Source organism: Nerophis lumbriciformis, linkage group LG14 (genome assembly GCF_033978685.3).
Source record: "Nerophis lumbriciformis linkage group LG14, RoL_Nlum_v2.1, whole genome shotgun sequence".
Lineage (NCBI taxonomy): Eukaryota > Metazoa > Chordata > Actinopteri > Syngnathiformes > Syngnathidae > Nerophis > Nerophis lumbriciformis.
Genome location: NC_084561.2, coordinates 33,004,648 through 33,019,655, shown reverse-complemented (window position 1 = coordinate 33,019,655; position 15,008 = coordinate 33,004,648). Strand labels below are relative to the sequence as shown.

The 15,008-nt window shown below is 41.7% G+C and overlaps 1 protein-coding gene across 1 annotated transcript in view; it reads right to left on the bottom strand.

The window, feature by feature from the left end:
• Positions 1 to 10,103, bottom strand: part of exoc2 (exocyst complex component 2) — a 103,844-nt gene extending 93,741 nt beyond the window's left edge. Inside the window, exon 1 of the mRNA XM_061975609.2 lies at positions 9,958 to 10,103. The gene's annotated coding sequence lies outside the window, so the exon portion shown is untranslated. The remainder of the gene's footprint in view (positions 1 to 9,957) is intronic.
• Between the last annotated feature and the right edge of the window lie 4,905 nt (positions 10,104 to 15,008).

Here is a 15,008-nt window from a genome sequence, read left to right as displayed (position 1 = left end):
TGAAGTGTTCCAATTGTAATGCATAAAATAATCAATCATTTTCCCCCAAGTCTATTGGCTACTGTGGTGGGATGCAGGCTAGGCTAACCTGTACAAGCTGGCTCGTCCATCAATCTTCTGCATCTTCGCTATATGAACAACAAAATAGACCATGCGCTTTGGTGTATTTTAAAATGTTGTTAATAGGATAAAAAGTTATGTTTTATAATCTATACTATATAGCAGGCATGGGCAATTATTCTGACTCGAGAAAAAAATGTATCTGGGGGCCGTATATCTGATTTTCATGAACACTAATAATACAAAACCTCACAATAATGTCTGATTGAACGCTAAAACATGACAGACCGCCTTAAAAAACGGAATGGAATTTTAAGTTTTTTACTGAACGAGACACCCAGAATGTACACGAAAATAAAGAATGTGGGATTGACAATATTAACTATGACCGATAAAACAGTAAATACACGCCCTCTCGATCGACATATTTTACAATCAAACGAAACGCAACAAAAATGCAACAAACACAGCGAAATATGAACGCGAAGGCTAAAAAAAACTCCACCTACAATCTGATATATCACTAAGCTTGAGAACTTTGCTGTAAAAATCTCCTTCCGCATCTGTCCCTGACACCCGCATTTCAGGCTGGCCGCTCTGGAAACACTCTGTGGAAACGCTCCCCACCCACGGTGCTTGGTGCCTGGTCTGAGCTGCTGTGACTTAGATTACCATAGCAACTAATGAAATTACCATAGTAACTAGTATATCATGCAAAAGCGCATATTCCAACCATTGAAATACTTTGTATTGTTCAAGACATACAGTAATTTGAAAACATCACTGCACATCATCTGCGATGAGGTGGCGACTTGTCCAGGGTGTAGCCTGCCTGAATGCAGCTGAGATAGGCTACAGCATCCCCTGCTTCCCCGAAAGGGACAAGCGGTAGGAAATGGATGGATGGGCACTGCATATCAGAATAGCAGCAACAGTTCCGATCTTAAAGATCTAAAACAATTATTTGGGTATGTCCGCCGGGCCAGATTCAAAAGCTCAACGGGCCGCGTGCGGCCCCCGGGCCTTAATTTGCCCAGGTCTGCTATATAGTGTTTATTGTTGTGGTATTATTAGTTTGTGTGTGTACAGTTCAGCTTTTTCTCATTACGTGCCTTTTGCTATTTATTTCCACTCTTTCTGTAGTTTTTATTTTTATTTTGTTTGCTTGACATTTAATTAATGTGTTTAATTTTATTTTTACAATGTGACACGGTCCAAAAAAAACAAGCCAAACATGTCCCCTGGGACTTATTTTGGACGCCCCAGCTTTTAGCACTCTTCGTCATGGTCTTTGAGCAACCACAACTCTTGTCTAACATTTAGCTGGTTAGCGTTCTTCCTTGCGAAAAGGGTAATTAAAGAAAGAAGGGGAGTGTTATTGCAGTTGGAAATAATTGATGCATTACAACACTATTTTTTTTATTGCAAATGATGATCCAAAGTAGGGTTTGTACGGTATACCCGTACTAATAAAGTATCACCGTACTATCCATCCATCCATCCATCTTCTTCCGCTTATCCGAGGTCGGGTCGCGGGTAAAGCAGCCTAAGCAGGGAAGCCCAGACTTCCCTCTCCCCAGCCACTTCGTCCAGCTCTTCCTGTGGGACCCCGAGGCGTTCCCAGGCCAGCCGGGAGACATAGTCTTCCCAACGTGTCCTGGGTCTTCCCCGCGGCCTCCTACCGGTCGGACGTGCCCTAAACACCTCCCTAGGGAGGCGTTCGGGTGGCATCCTGACCAGATGCCCGAACCACCTCATCTGGCTCCTCTCGATGTGGAGGAGCAGCGGCTTTGCTTTGAGCTCCTCCCGGATGGCAGAGCTTCTCACCCTATCTCTAAGGGAGAGCCCCGCCACCCGGCGGAGGAAACTCATTTCGGCCGCTTGTACCCGTGATCTTGTCCTTTCGGTCATAACCCAAAGCTCATGACCATAGGTGAGGATGGGAACGTAGATCGACCGGTAAATTGAGAGCTTTGCTTTCCGGCTCAGCTCCTTCTTCACCACAACGGATCGATACAGCGTCCGCATTAATGAAGACGCCGCACCGATCCGCCTGTCGATCTCACGATCCACTCTTTCCTCACTCGTGAACAAGACTCCGAGGTACTTGAACTCCTCCACTTGGGGCAAGATCTCCTCCCCAACCCGGAGATGGCACTCCACCCTTTTGCGGGCGAGAACCATGGACTTGGAGGTGCTGATTCTCATCCCAGTCGCTTCACACTCAGCTGCGAACCGATCCAGTGAGAGCTGAAGATCCTGGCCAGATGAAGCCATCAGGACCACATCATCTGCAAAAAGCAGAGACCTAATCCTGCAGCCACCAAACCAGATCCCCTCAACGCCTTGACTGCGCCTAGAAATTCTGTCCATAAAAGTTATGAACAGAATCGGTGACAAAGGGCAGCCTTGGCGGAGTCCAACCCTCACTGGAAACGTGTCCGACTTACTACCGGCAATGCGGACCAAGCTCTGGCACTGATCATACAAGGAGCGGACTGCCACAATCAGACAGTCCGATACTCCATACTCTCTGAGCACTGCCCACAGGACTTCCCAAGGGACACGGTCGAATGCCTTCTCCAAGACCACAAAACACATGTAGACTGGTTGGGCAAACTCCCATGCACCCTCAAGGACCCTGACGAGAGTATAGAGCTGGTCCACAGTTCCACGACCAGGACGAAAACCACACTGTTCCTCCTGAATCCGAGGTTCGACTATCCGGCGTAGCCTCTTCTCCTGTACACCTGAATAGACCTTACCGGGAAGGCTGAGGAGTGTGATCCCACGATAGTTAGAACACACCCTCCGGTTCCCCTTCTTAAAGAGAGGAACCACCACCCCGGTCTGCCAATCCAGTGGTACCGCCCCCGATGTCCACGCGATGCTGCAGAGTCTTGTCAACCAAGACAGCCCCACAGCATCCAGAGCCTTAAGGAACTCCGGGCGGATCTCATCTACCCCCGGGGCCTTGCCACCGAGGAGCTTTTTAACTACCTCAGCAACCTCAGCCCCAGAAATAGGAGAGCCCACCACAGACTCCCCAGGCACTGCTTCCTCATAGGAAGACGTGTTGGTGGGATTGAGGAGGTCTTCGAAGTATTCCCTCCACCGATCCACAACATCCGCAGTCGAGGTCAGCAGAACACCATCCTCGCCATACACAGTGTTGATAGTGCACTGCTTCCCCTTCCTGAGGCGACGGATGGTGGTCCAGAATTGCTTCGAAGCCGTCCAGAAGTCGTTTTCCATGGCCTCACCGAACTCCTCCCATGTCCGAGTTTTTGCCTCTGCGACCGCTGAAGCCGCACACCGCTTGGCCTGTCGGTACCTGTCCGCTGCCTCAGGAGTCCTATGAGCCAAAAGAACCCGATAGGACTCCTTCTTCAGCTTGACGGCATCCCTCACCGCCGGTGTCCACCAACGGGTTCTAGGATTACCGCCACGACAAGCACCAACTACCAAGCACCAACTACCTTGCGGCCACAGCTCCAATCAGCCGCCTCGACAATAGAGGTGCGGAACAAGGTCCATTCGGACTCAATGTCCAGCACCTCCCTCGTGACCTGTTCAAAGTTCTTCCGGAGGTGGGAATTGAAACTCTCTCTGACAGGAGACTCTGCCAGACGTTCCCAGCAAACCCTCACAATGCGTTTGGGCCTGCCAGGTCTGTCCGGCATCCTCCCCCACCATCGCAGCCAACTCACCACCAGGTGGTGATCGGTAGAAAGCTCCGCCCCTCTCTTCACCCGAGTGTCCAAAACATGAGGCCGCAAATCCGATGACACAACTACAAAGTCGATCATGGAACTGCGGCCTAGGGTGTCCTGGTGCCAAGTGCACATATGGACACCCTTATGTTTGAACATGGTGTTCGTTATGGACATTCTGTGACGGGCACAAAAGTCCAATAACAAAACACCACTCGGGTTCAGATCCGGGCAGCCATTCTTCCCAATCACGCCTCTCCAGGTTTCACTGTCGCTGCCAACATGAGCATTGAAGTTCCCCAGTAGAACGAGGGAATCACCCAAGTACTCCCTCGAGTGAATCCAAAAAGGGTGGGTACTCTGAACTGCGGTTTGGCGCGTAAGCGCAAACCACAGTCAGGACCCGTTCCCCCACCCGAAGGCGGAGGGAAGCTACCATCTCGTCCACCGGGTTGAACTCCAACGTGCAGGCTCTGAGCCGGGGGGAAACAAGAATTGCCACCCCAGCCCGTCGCCTCTCACTGCCGGCAACGCCAGAGTGGAAGAGAGTCTAGCCCCTCTCGAGAGAACTGGTTCCAGAGCCCTTGCTGTGCGTCGAAGTGAGTCCGACTATATCTAGCCGAAACTTCTCCACCTCGTGCACTAGCTCAGGCTCCTTCCCCCCCAACAAAGTGACGTTCCACGTCCCAAGAGCTAGCTTCTGTAGCCGAGGATCGGACCGCCAAGTGCCCGGCCCTCGGCTGCCGCCCAGCTCACATCGCACCCGACCTCTATGACCCCTGCTATGGGTGGTGAGCCCATTGGAGGGGGGACCCACGTTGCCTCTTCGGGCTGTGCCCATGGGGACAGGCCCGGCCACCAGGCGCTCACCATTGTGCCCCACCTCCGGGCCTGGCTCCAAAAGGGGGGCCCCGGTGACCCGCGTCCGGGCAAGGGAAATCTGGGTTCCTTGTTCGTTTTCTTCACCGTACTAATTAATTAAAAACGGTACTGTATTGCCTCTGAAAAATAGTTGTTGTTTTTTTAACAGGCATTACGGCGCGCCGTCTTCACGTCGTGACATTATTGGTTTTACGAGCAGAGGAGCATGTTCGGCAACGCACACCCACGGAGTACTTACAAGCAGACAGAGTAGAGACACAAAAGACAGAATAGACGCATTTTGGCTTAAAAACAAACAATAAATGTGAAACTGTAAACACTGAAGGGCCGCTCTACTTTGAAACATAGCTAGCTAGCAGCTAACATCCATCTGCAGTCGTAATTGTTTTAGCTACTTTTCGATGACTAATCCTTGCCTCTATGGTGACAAATAAGTTTCTTACAAGTACCATCCATACAGGACGAGGAATAGCTAAACATGCTTCACTCCACACTGTAGCAGGATACGATAGCTCACCGCTAACAACAAGCTGCATGGCCCTCCTCAATGTAAACAAATGCCATGGGTGGATCTACACTTGACATCCACTGTAGTGATACCAAATACAAGAGTATTTGGTATCGATATGACAATGATTACATCGATATTTTTTATCGTCACAAAATTCCATCCATCCATTCATTTTCTACCGCTTATTCCCTTTTGGGGTCGCTGGAGCCTATCTCAGCTACAATCGGGCGGAAGGCGGGGTACACCCTGGACAAGTCGCCACCTCATCGCAGGGCCAATACAGATAGACAGACAACATTCACACTCACATTCACACACTAGGGCCAATTTAGTGTTGCCAATCAACCTATCCCCAGGTGCATGTCTTTGGAGGTGGGAGGAAGCAAAATTGTATTTCCTTTTTTTCTTAATTTATATAATGTTTATAAACTCAGGAAATGTGTCCATGGACACAGGAGGACTTTAAATATGACCCATGTATGATCCTGTAACTACTTTATTTGGATCGATACCCAAATTTGTGGTATCATCCAAAACTAATGTTAAGTATCCAAACAGAAGAATAAGTGTTTATTACATTTTAACAGTAAATGAAGAAGTAGATTAGTGCTCCATTTACTACCGCTTGTCCCTAATAATTTTGACAAAATAATAGAATGAGTAATGACACAATATGATACTGCATATGTCAGCAGCCAAATTAGGAGCCTTTGTTTGCTCGCTTACTACTAAAAGACAAGTTGTCCAGTATGTTCACTATTTTCTTAAGGCCAAAATTGTTCTTCGATTGCAATAAGAAACATATTTTTAAGGTACCATAATAGTTTTTGTTAAAATAAAGTCAATAATGCCATTTGTGTGGTCCTGTTTAAAATGTGAGAAGAAGGATTAGATGGTTAAGTTAAAGAAGGAAGAAAGAAGGTATAAAAGTAAATAGAAGGAAACAATAGTAAATAAAAGGCAAAAGAAGGAATATAGAAGGTAAAATAAGTAAATAAAAAAAATAAAAAAGGTATAACATAGGTAAAAAGAATGTTAAAGGTAAATGAAAGATAAATAAAAGATAAAGGAAGGTGAACAGAAGGAAAAGAAGGCAAATGAAAAGTAAAAGGTAAAAAAAAGGTAAATAGAAGGTAAAATAAAATAAATAGAAGGTAAAAGAATGTAAGTAAAATGTAAAATAAGTTAAACTACCAGTATAATGCAAATACATCCATCCATCCATCCATTTTCTACCGCTTATTCCCTTCGGGGTCGCGGGGGGCGCTGGAGCCTATCTCAGCTACAATCGGGCGGAAGGCGGGGTACACCCTGGACAAGTCGCCACCTCATCGCAGGGCCAATACAGATAGACAGACAACATTCACACTCACATTCACACACTAGGGCCAATTTAGTGTTGCCAATCAACCTATCCCCAGGTGCATGTCTTTGGAGGTGGGAGGAAGCAAAATTGTATTTCCTTTTTTTCTTAATTTATATAATGTTTATAAACTCAGGAATTGTGTCCATGGACACAGGAGGACTTTAAATATGACCCATGTATGATCCTGTAACTACTTTATTTGGATCGATACCCAAATTTGTGGTATCATCCAAAACTAATGTTAAGTATCCAAACAGAAGAATAAGTGTTTATTACATTTTAACAGTAAATGAAGAAGTAGATTAGTGCTCCATTTACTACCGCTTGTCCCTAATAATTTTGACAAAATAATAGAATGAGTAATGACACAATATGATACTGCATATGTCAGCAGCCAAATTAGGAGCCTTTGTTTGCTCGCTTACTACTAAAAGACAAGTTGTCCAGTATGTTCACTATTTTCTTAAGGCCAAAATTGTTCTTCGATTGCAATAAGAAACATATTTTTAAGGTACCATAATAGTTTTTGTTAAAATAAAGTCAATAATGCCATTTGTGTGGTCCTGTTTAAAATGTGAGAAGAAGGATTAGATGGTTAAGTTAAAGAAGGAAGAAAGAAGGTATAAAAGTAAATAGAAGGAAACAATAGTAAATAAAAGGCAAAAGAAGGAATATAGAAGGTAAAATAAGTAAATAAAAAAAATAAAAAAGGTATAACATAGGTAAAAAGAATGTTAAAGGTAAATGAAAGATAAATAAAAGATAAAGGAAGGTGAACAGAAGGAAAAGAAGGCAAATGAAAAGTAAAAGGTAAAAAAAAGGTAAATAGAAGGTAAAATAAAATAAATAGAAGGTAAAAGAATGTAAGTAAAATGTAAAATAAGTTAAACTACCAGTATAATGCAAATACATCCATCCATCCATCCATTTTCTACCGCTTATTCCCTTCGGGGTCGCGGGGGGCGCTGGAGCCTATCTCAGCTACAATCGGGCGGAAGGCGGGGTACACCCTGGACAAGTCGCCACCTCATCGCAGGGCCAACACAGACAGACAACATTCACACTCACATTCACACACTAGGGCCAATTTAGTGTTGCCAATCAACCTATCCCCAGGTGCATGTTTTTGGCGGTGGGAGGAAGCCGGAGTACCCGGAGGGAACCCACGCAGTCATGGGGAGAACATGCAAACTCCACACAGAAAGATCCCGAGCCTGGGATTGAACCCCAGACTACTCAGCACCTTCGTATTGTGAGGCAGACGCACTAACCCCTCTTCCACCGTGCTGCCCAATGCAAATACAAGTTGCCTATATATTGACTCTATTATCATATATATATCTGATTAAGAACACCAAAATACTTACAAAGTTTGCAAGTAAGTACGATCAAAATAGTATAAATCTCACGAGATTCTCGAGCCATTTTGAGAGACAATGACAAAGTCAGGTGATTTGTGACACACTGGTGGGAACAATAGATCCCTTACCCACCATTAAGACGAATCATGCAAACTTGTGAGAGCCAATGTTTACTTTACAACGTCACCCTTTGTTCTCAGACATTCAATTTGCTGATCCGAAAATGGGAAAAAGTCTACTTCTCAAATACATATTATTCCAAATCTGTAATTAAAACCAATATGTTAAAACCTACTTGGGTAGCTGTGATAACAAAAACATATCTAAAAACTGTATTGTATACCTATATTTTCATTTTCTTAATGGGATACAACTTAGTAAACGCAACTAATCATGACTCTTTGGCTTAATCACATCACACAACTTAACAACCCCCCCAAAAAACATATTTTTCACCCGTATTCACACGTTCTTTTTGTATGTATGAATGGGATAAACAACGTACATTTTGATAAACTGCTACAGTTAAAAAAACCATAGCAGGATTACTAAATAAAGATGATCAGATCAGAGGTGTCAAAGTCGTTTTCACTGAGGGCCACATCACAGTTACGTTTGGCCCTAGAGGGCCGCTTCTAACAGTGTATACTATTATTACACAATTTTTTTATACATATTAGATTTTTTTTAAACTAAAATGTAAAAAAAAATATGGTAAGCTGCATTAACTTCACCTCAAAATGTAGTGTTCATTACTGTAAATGGAAAAACAGTACTGCTGTTTTTATGGTTAAAAAAAGGCAGCTCAGTTGCCAGAACTTTACTGTAAAATTTACATTCGCTTTTTTACTGTATATAAAAAAAAACTGCAATTTTACAGTTACATTTTGGCACCTGAGCTGCCAGTTTGTTTGTTTGTTTTTACCGCAAATCAACAAATGTAGATTATTCGGTGTATTACTGTAAATGCCAAAACGGCACCACAGTTTATTACAGTAAAAAAAAAAAAGTACTGTTATTTTTTCATTTAGAGAAAAATGCTGTAAAAAACAGTACATTTCACAATTTTACCATGAAATCTATTGCTACTTTTACATTGCACAATTTGATGGATAACTTGTTTTGAAATCATTATTATTAGTATTTTTTTTTTTTTTTTAAATAGTTTGAATGTTTGATAATATATTTTTGCATAATTAGACAATATTTAAGTTACCATAATATTTAAGTTAAAGTACCAATAATTGTCACACACACACTAGGTATGGTGAAATTTGTCCTCTGCATTTGACCCATCCCCTTGTTCACCCCCTGGGAGGTGAGGGGAGCAGTGAGCAGCAGCCGCGCTCGGGAATCATTTTGGCAATTTAACCCCCAATTCCAACCCTTGATGCTGAGTGTCAAGCAGGGAGGAAATGGGTATGACTCGGCCAGGGTTTGAACTCACAACCAAACGATCTCAGGGCGGACACTCTAAGCACAAGGTCACTGAGTAGGTAATATGCGATTACATGGAGTACATATATGTTTTTTCTCCCAAAATAGAAAGAAAGAATACATTTAGTAAGAAAAATTACAGTACTTTATTGATACATATTATTTTGAGGGCCAAATAAAATGAAGTGGCGGGCCACATCTGGCCCACGGGCCTAGAGTTTGACACATATTATTTGCAATAGCTTATCAATATAAGTGTTGGGAAATTGCTCGAAAAAAATACCAAAACGACCAGACAATTTAGAATATGTCCTCGCCACCGAGCCCATTTATTTGCGTCGAACAAAATGCGTCAATGTACCCCAGTCTCCGAACCAGTTTCAGTAAGATTATATAATAAGAATAACACATACGTTTGGTCCGTGCTTTAAAAATGAGCATTCGAGTTGCTGACAGCTCTTAGTTTAGCTAACGCTAAAAAGCAGTTCGCTCGTGATTAATGAATGATCTGCTATTTGTATTGATGTTTCTTGTCCAAGCACGAATATAACATTTTATACAATCTGCCACACATTCAAACCACTCAATTGCATTGCAAGGGAAATGGTTATACAATTATTTACTTACGCTGCACCGAAGCCGAGATGTCAAGACCATTTCCTGTTTTCTGGGGCCATTGCCGGATATCCGTTCTTACAGCTTTCAGAATAAAGTTTTTGGCTCCTTCAGATGCTCGCGCTGAAGCATTTTGTTCAACAAAACAAACTAACATGGCACACGGTAACTGTGTCCTTTACATTTCATCTTACTCCGTGTTATTTTTAAATGGTTATTGCAGCCAACTTAAAGTAAGACTTTTTGCACCGCGCCTTCCGCCCGAATGCAGCTGGGATAAATCATCATACTGTCAATAAATACTTTTAATAATCTCCAAAATTAATTAATATCACAATTATTGCTATTACAATTCATGTAATATTCTTACTTATATATAAATGAATACATCTAATATTTCAGTGAAAATAATAACTTGTTGTAGTTTCCTAACAGAATGTTCAAAAATTGTTCTTTAAGCTCTTATACTACCAGGGGTGTCAAACTCATTTTAGATCAGGGTACCACAAGTGGTAACTTAAAAATAAAGACAACTTCAGAATGTTTTCTCTGTTTAAAAATACAATAAGCACATTCTGAATTTGTACAAATCATAATGTTGTTTTTTTTGTTTTGTTTTTTACAATTACCTGTTCAATTAATAGTATATATACTTTATTTGTCGTTATTTATATTTTCTGAATACATTATGTGATAATGTTCATCAGTCAACTCATTGGTGTTCATTTTTTTTAATATATCAAGATAAAACATCCATCCATCCATTTTATACCGCTTAATCCCTTTGGGGTCGCGGGGGGCACTGGAGCCTATCTCAGCTACAATCGGGCGGAAGGCGGAGTACACCCTGGACAAGTAGCCACCTCATCACGGGGCCAACACAGATAGACAGACAACATTCACACACTAGGGCCAATTTAGTGTTGCCAATCAACCTATCCCCAGGAGCATGTTTTTGAAGGTGGGAGGAGGCCGGAGTACCCGGAGGGAACCCACGCAGTCACGGGGAGAACATGCAAACTCCACACAGAAAGATCCCGAGCCCGGGATTGAACCCAGGACTTCTCAGGACCTTCGTATTGCGAGGCAGACGCACTAACCCCTCTCACACCGTGCTGCCCCAAGATAAAACAATAATATCTTAAAAATATAATTAAAGTATGTTATTTATGTAGTTTGGTCATTTTCCTCGACTGATGTACTAACATCATGTGGTTTATTTTGTACATATGTAGCATCATCTACAAAGATACAAATAATTGCTATTGCGACATTCAGTGGACACATTTAGAACAGCAGTTTATTTCATTCAAAAATTTCTGGTTAATTTTTATACTTGGCAAACTCATCCCGCAGGCCGGATAAAACCTGTTTGCGGGCCTGATCCGTCCATCCATCCATCCATTTTCTACCGCTTGTCCCTTTGGCCGCGGGGGGTGCTGGAGCCTATCTCAGCTGCATTCGAGCGGAAGGCGGGGTACACCTCATCACAGGGCCAACACAGATAGACAGTGATTCTTAAAGTTTTTTCACCAAGTACCACCTTAGAAAACACTTGACCAACATTGAAATACATAGTACCGGTAGGCCTAAGTATTCACTAAAAACAAGATCACGGTTTTATTTAACAAGTATATTTTTGGCCACTGTAACATTACACACAGTCTGAACAGTAACACTGTGTTTGAATATTTTATTAAGTGATTTTTAGGTGTACCACTAGATAGAGCACGCATACCACAGTTTGAGAATTGCTGTACTAAACATTACCTGGATTCTTTAGAACTGTGCAAATATGTGTGTTTTGTCTAAATTGCCAGGGAAATAATAAAAATAGCAATGTTTCATTAATAGCGAATTCTAAAATGATGTGTATTATTATAACTATTATAGAAAAAATATGTTTTCTTAATAATGGAAAGGAATCTAAAAATGAATGCCACAATAACAATGATGATGCCATTGCTGCTGCTGTGTTGCTTTACCCAATTGCTTTGCCTCTTTCCTCAATTCTCTTTTCACGGTGTATCACTGAGGTATTTCCACATGTTCTGGGAAAAGCGCAGCATCATTAGAATTCAGAGACCACCCAGGCACACAACAACACGGATACCATTACGTTTATCTTAACAAATTGTGTAGGGCACAAAATACTGATAAGGAAAGGCCCACTCCCTTCAGGAGTCATGCCGTTAAATTGGACAGGCTATTCTGATCATTAAGGGGAATACAATTGTGACTCTAGATTTTGCACAGATGTTGATGCTGTCAGATGCAGTTTGTCTACATCACAGGTGTCAAACTCAAGGCCCAGGGGCCAGATGTGGCCCGCCACTTCATTTTATTTGGCCCTCGAAAGCCTGGAAATAATATGTATCAATAAAGTACTGTAACTTTTTTAACTAAATGTATTATTTCTCTCTATTTTGGGAGAAAAAACATATATGTATTCCAAATTATGTTCATTTAAATATTGTTCAATCATGCACAACTATATTATCAAACATTCAAACAATTTTTTAAATAGAAATAAATACTAATAATAATGATTTCAAAGCAAGTTATCCGTCAAAGTGTGCAATGTAAAAGTAGCAATAGATTTCATGGAAAAATTGTGAAATTTACTGTGGTTTTGACTGTGTTGCCATTTTGGCATTTACAGTAATACACCGAAAAATCTACAGTTGACTTGCGGTAAAAAAAATAAATAAACTGGCAGCTCAGGTACCAAAATTGTACTGTAAAATTGCAGGTTTTTTTTTATTTACAGTAAAAAAACAAATGTAAATTTTACAGTAAAATTCTGGAAACTGAGCTGCCTTTTTTTTTTTTTTTTTAACCATAAAAACAGCACTACTGTTTTTCCATTTACATTAATAAACACAACATTTTGAGGGGAAATTATTGCAACTTCCATTTTTTTTTTTTTACATTTTAGTTAAAAAAAATCAACTAATAAAATTGTGTAATAATAGTATTCAATAGTATTCACTGTTCTCTGGGGCCAAACATAACTGCGATGTGGCCCTCAGTGAAAACGACTTTGACACCTCTGGTCTACATGATGTGATGGCGCTTAATTTGCAATGCATCTGTGGTGCAGCTATACTAATTAACGAATATAACAATTTCATGACACACAGAGTCATCATTTTGAATATTGGTGAATTACTAGGTTGTTTTGATTCTTGTCTTTTTTTCAGGCAAGCCTTCTGTGCACTGATCATGACAAAGACAAAAAGTAAGTAAAAGCATAGATCACTAAATAGTAAGAATTGTAATGTGTTGGCCTGGCCTGATCGACAAACCCCAAAACCATTGAAGTTGGCACGTTGTGTAAATCGTAAATAAAAACAGAATACAATGATTTGTGAATCCTTTTCAACCTATATTCAATTGAATAAACTGCAAAGACATGATATTTAATGTTTGAACTGGAAAACTTTGTTATTTTTTGCAAATATTAGCTCATTTTGAATGTGATGCCTGCAACATGTTTCAAAAAAGCTAGCACAAGTGGCAAAAAAGACTGAAATAGTTGAGGAATACTCATCAAACACTTATTTGGAACATCCCACAGGTGAACAGGCTAATTGGGAACAGGTGGATGCCATGATTGGGTATAAAAGCAGCTTCCATGAAATGCTCAGTCATTCACAAACAAGGATGGGGCGAGGGTCACCGCTTTGTGAACAAATGTGTGAGCAAATTGTCCAACCGTTTAAGAACAACATTTCTCAACGAGCTATTGCAAGGACTTTAGGGATTCCACCATCTGAAGGTTCAGTGAATCTGGAGAAATCACTGCATGTAAGCGGCAAGGCCGAAAACCAACATTGAATGCCCGTGACCTTCGATCCCCAGGCGGTACTGCATCAAAAACCGACATCAGTGTGTAAAGGATATCACCACATGGGCTCGAACACTTCAGAAAACCACTGTCAGTAACTATAGTCTGTCGCTACATATGTAAGTGGCACATTCAAAAGTTTTGTTTCCATGATTCTCTGTCCAAAAATTCATTCGAAACAACTCTCTCCCACCGGCCTTTCTTTGCTTGGACCTACATCTGTTCCGCAATTTAAGATCATCTCTTGATGCTGTCTGCTATATAAAATCAACATAGCCATTAGAGACAGAATATTTGTAATGTGTGCTAATATTACAGGGGACATCAGGTACAACAGAGCTAGGCTGTTGGCTTGTAAGGGGCCGCAGATGCCTGGTGTGATGTCATATGTCAACCGGAAAAGCAATACATGTATCCGTGCTGAAAGGAAAAGGCGCCCCCAAGTGTACAGGAGGCACACGGCGTATGACCAATAGTCGCATTAGAGAGTGTGCAAGGTGTGAAAATACAAAAAAACGAAATATTTGAGAAATCAGACTAATTTAGTGCAAGGAAACGTAGTGATTGTTACACTCAACACTGCATATGTAACATCAAAGACCTTACATTCATTAGTACTATTTTAATGTTCTGTGTTCAATTTGGTCTGGGGTATGTCACGCTTTTTTTTCTTTAAGCAGAAAACGGTCAGAGATGTTATGGGTTAAACTTTAATTCAGAACACATCTAAAGCTCAGTATAACAGTCTCAAACGCACAAATCATTCACAAACTAAATGAGTATATTTAGTACCTGTTAAAAGTTAACATTTTCGTCCGACTTTTTGAGCAGGTGTCCAACGTATGGCCCCTCTATGCTGTATATTAGCCCCATGAGCTGTAATGTAAATACTATAATGGAACATGCTGCGCTGGCACCACTGCTCATCCCTGAACCCTATTGTTCATTGTTTGTCTTCTCCAATTTTTTCCCATGGGCCCCGGGCCAGTGAGAGGAAAAGGTCTCTGTAAATATTGCACTGAAACACTCCCTCCCTCCCTTAGAGCTCCTGAAGATGGAACAGGCGACCAGTGGGTGAGCACTTCCTTCCTGTGCAGGGCATTTCATTTGCAGCACATCAAACAAGTAGAATCCCTCAGTGTCAAAGATCATTGCAGTGAGATCATATACTGAATGTTAACATTACAATAACCTGGCCAGGTCTCAGTTCTTT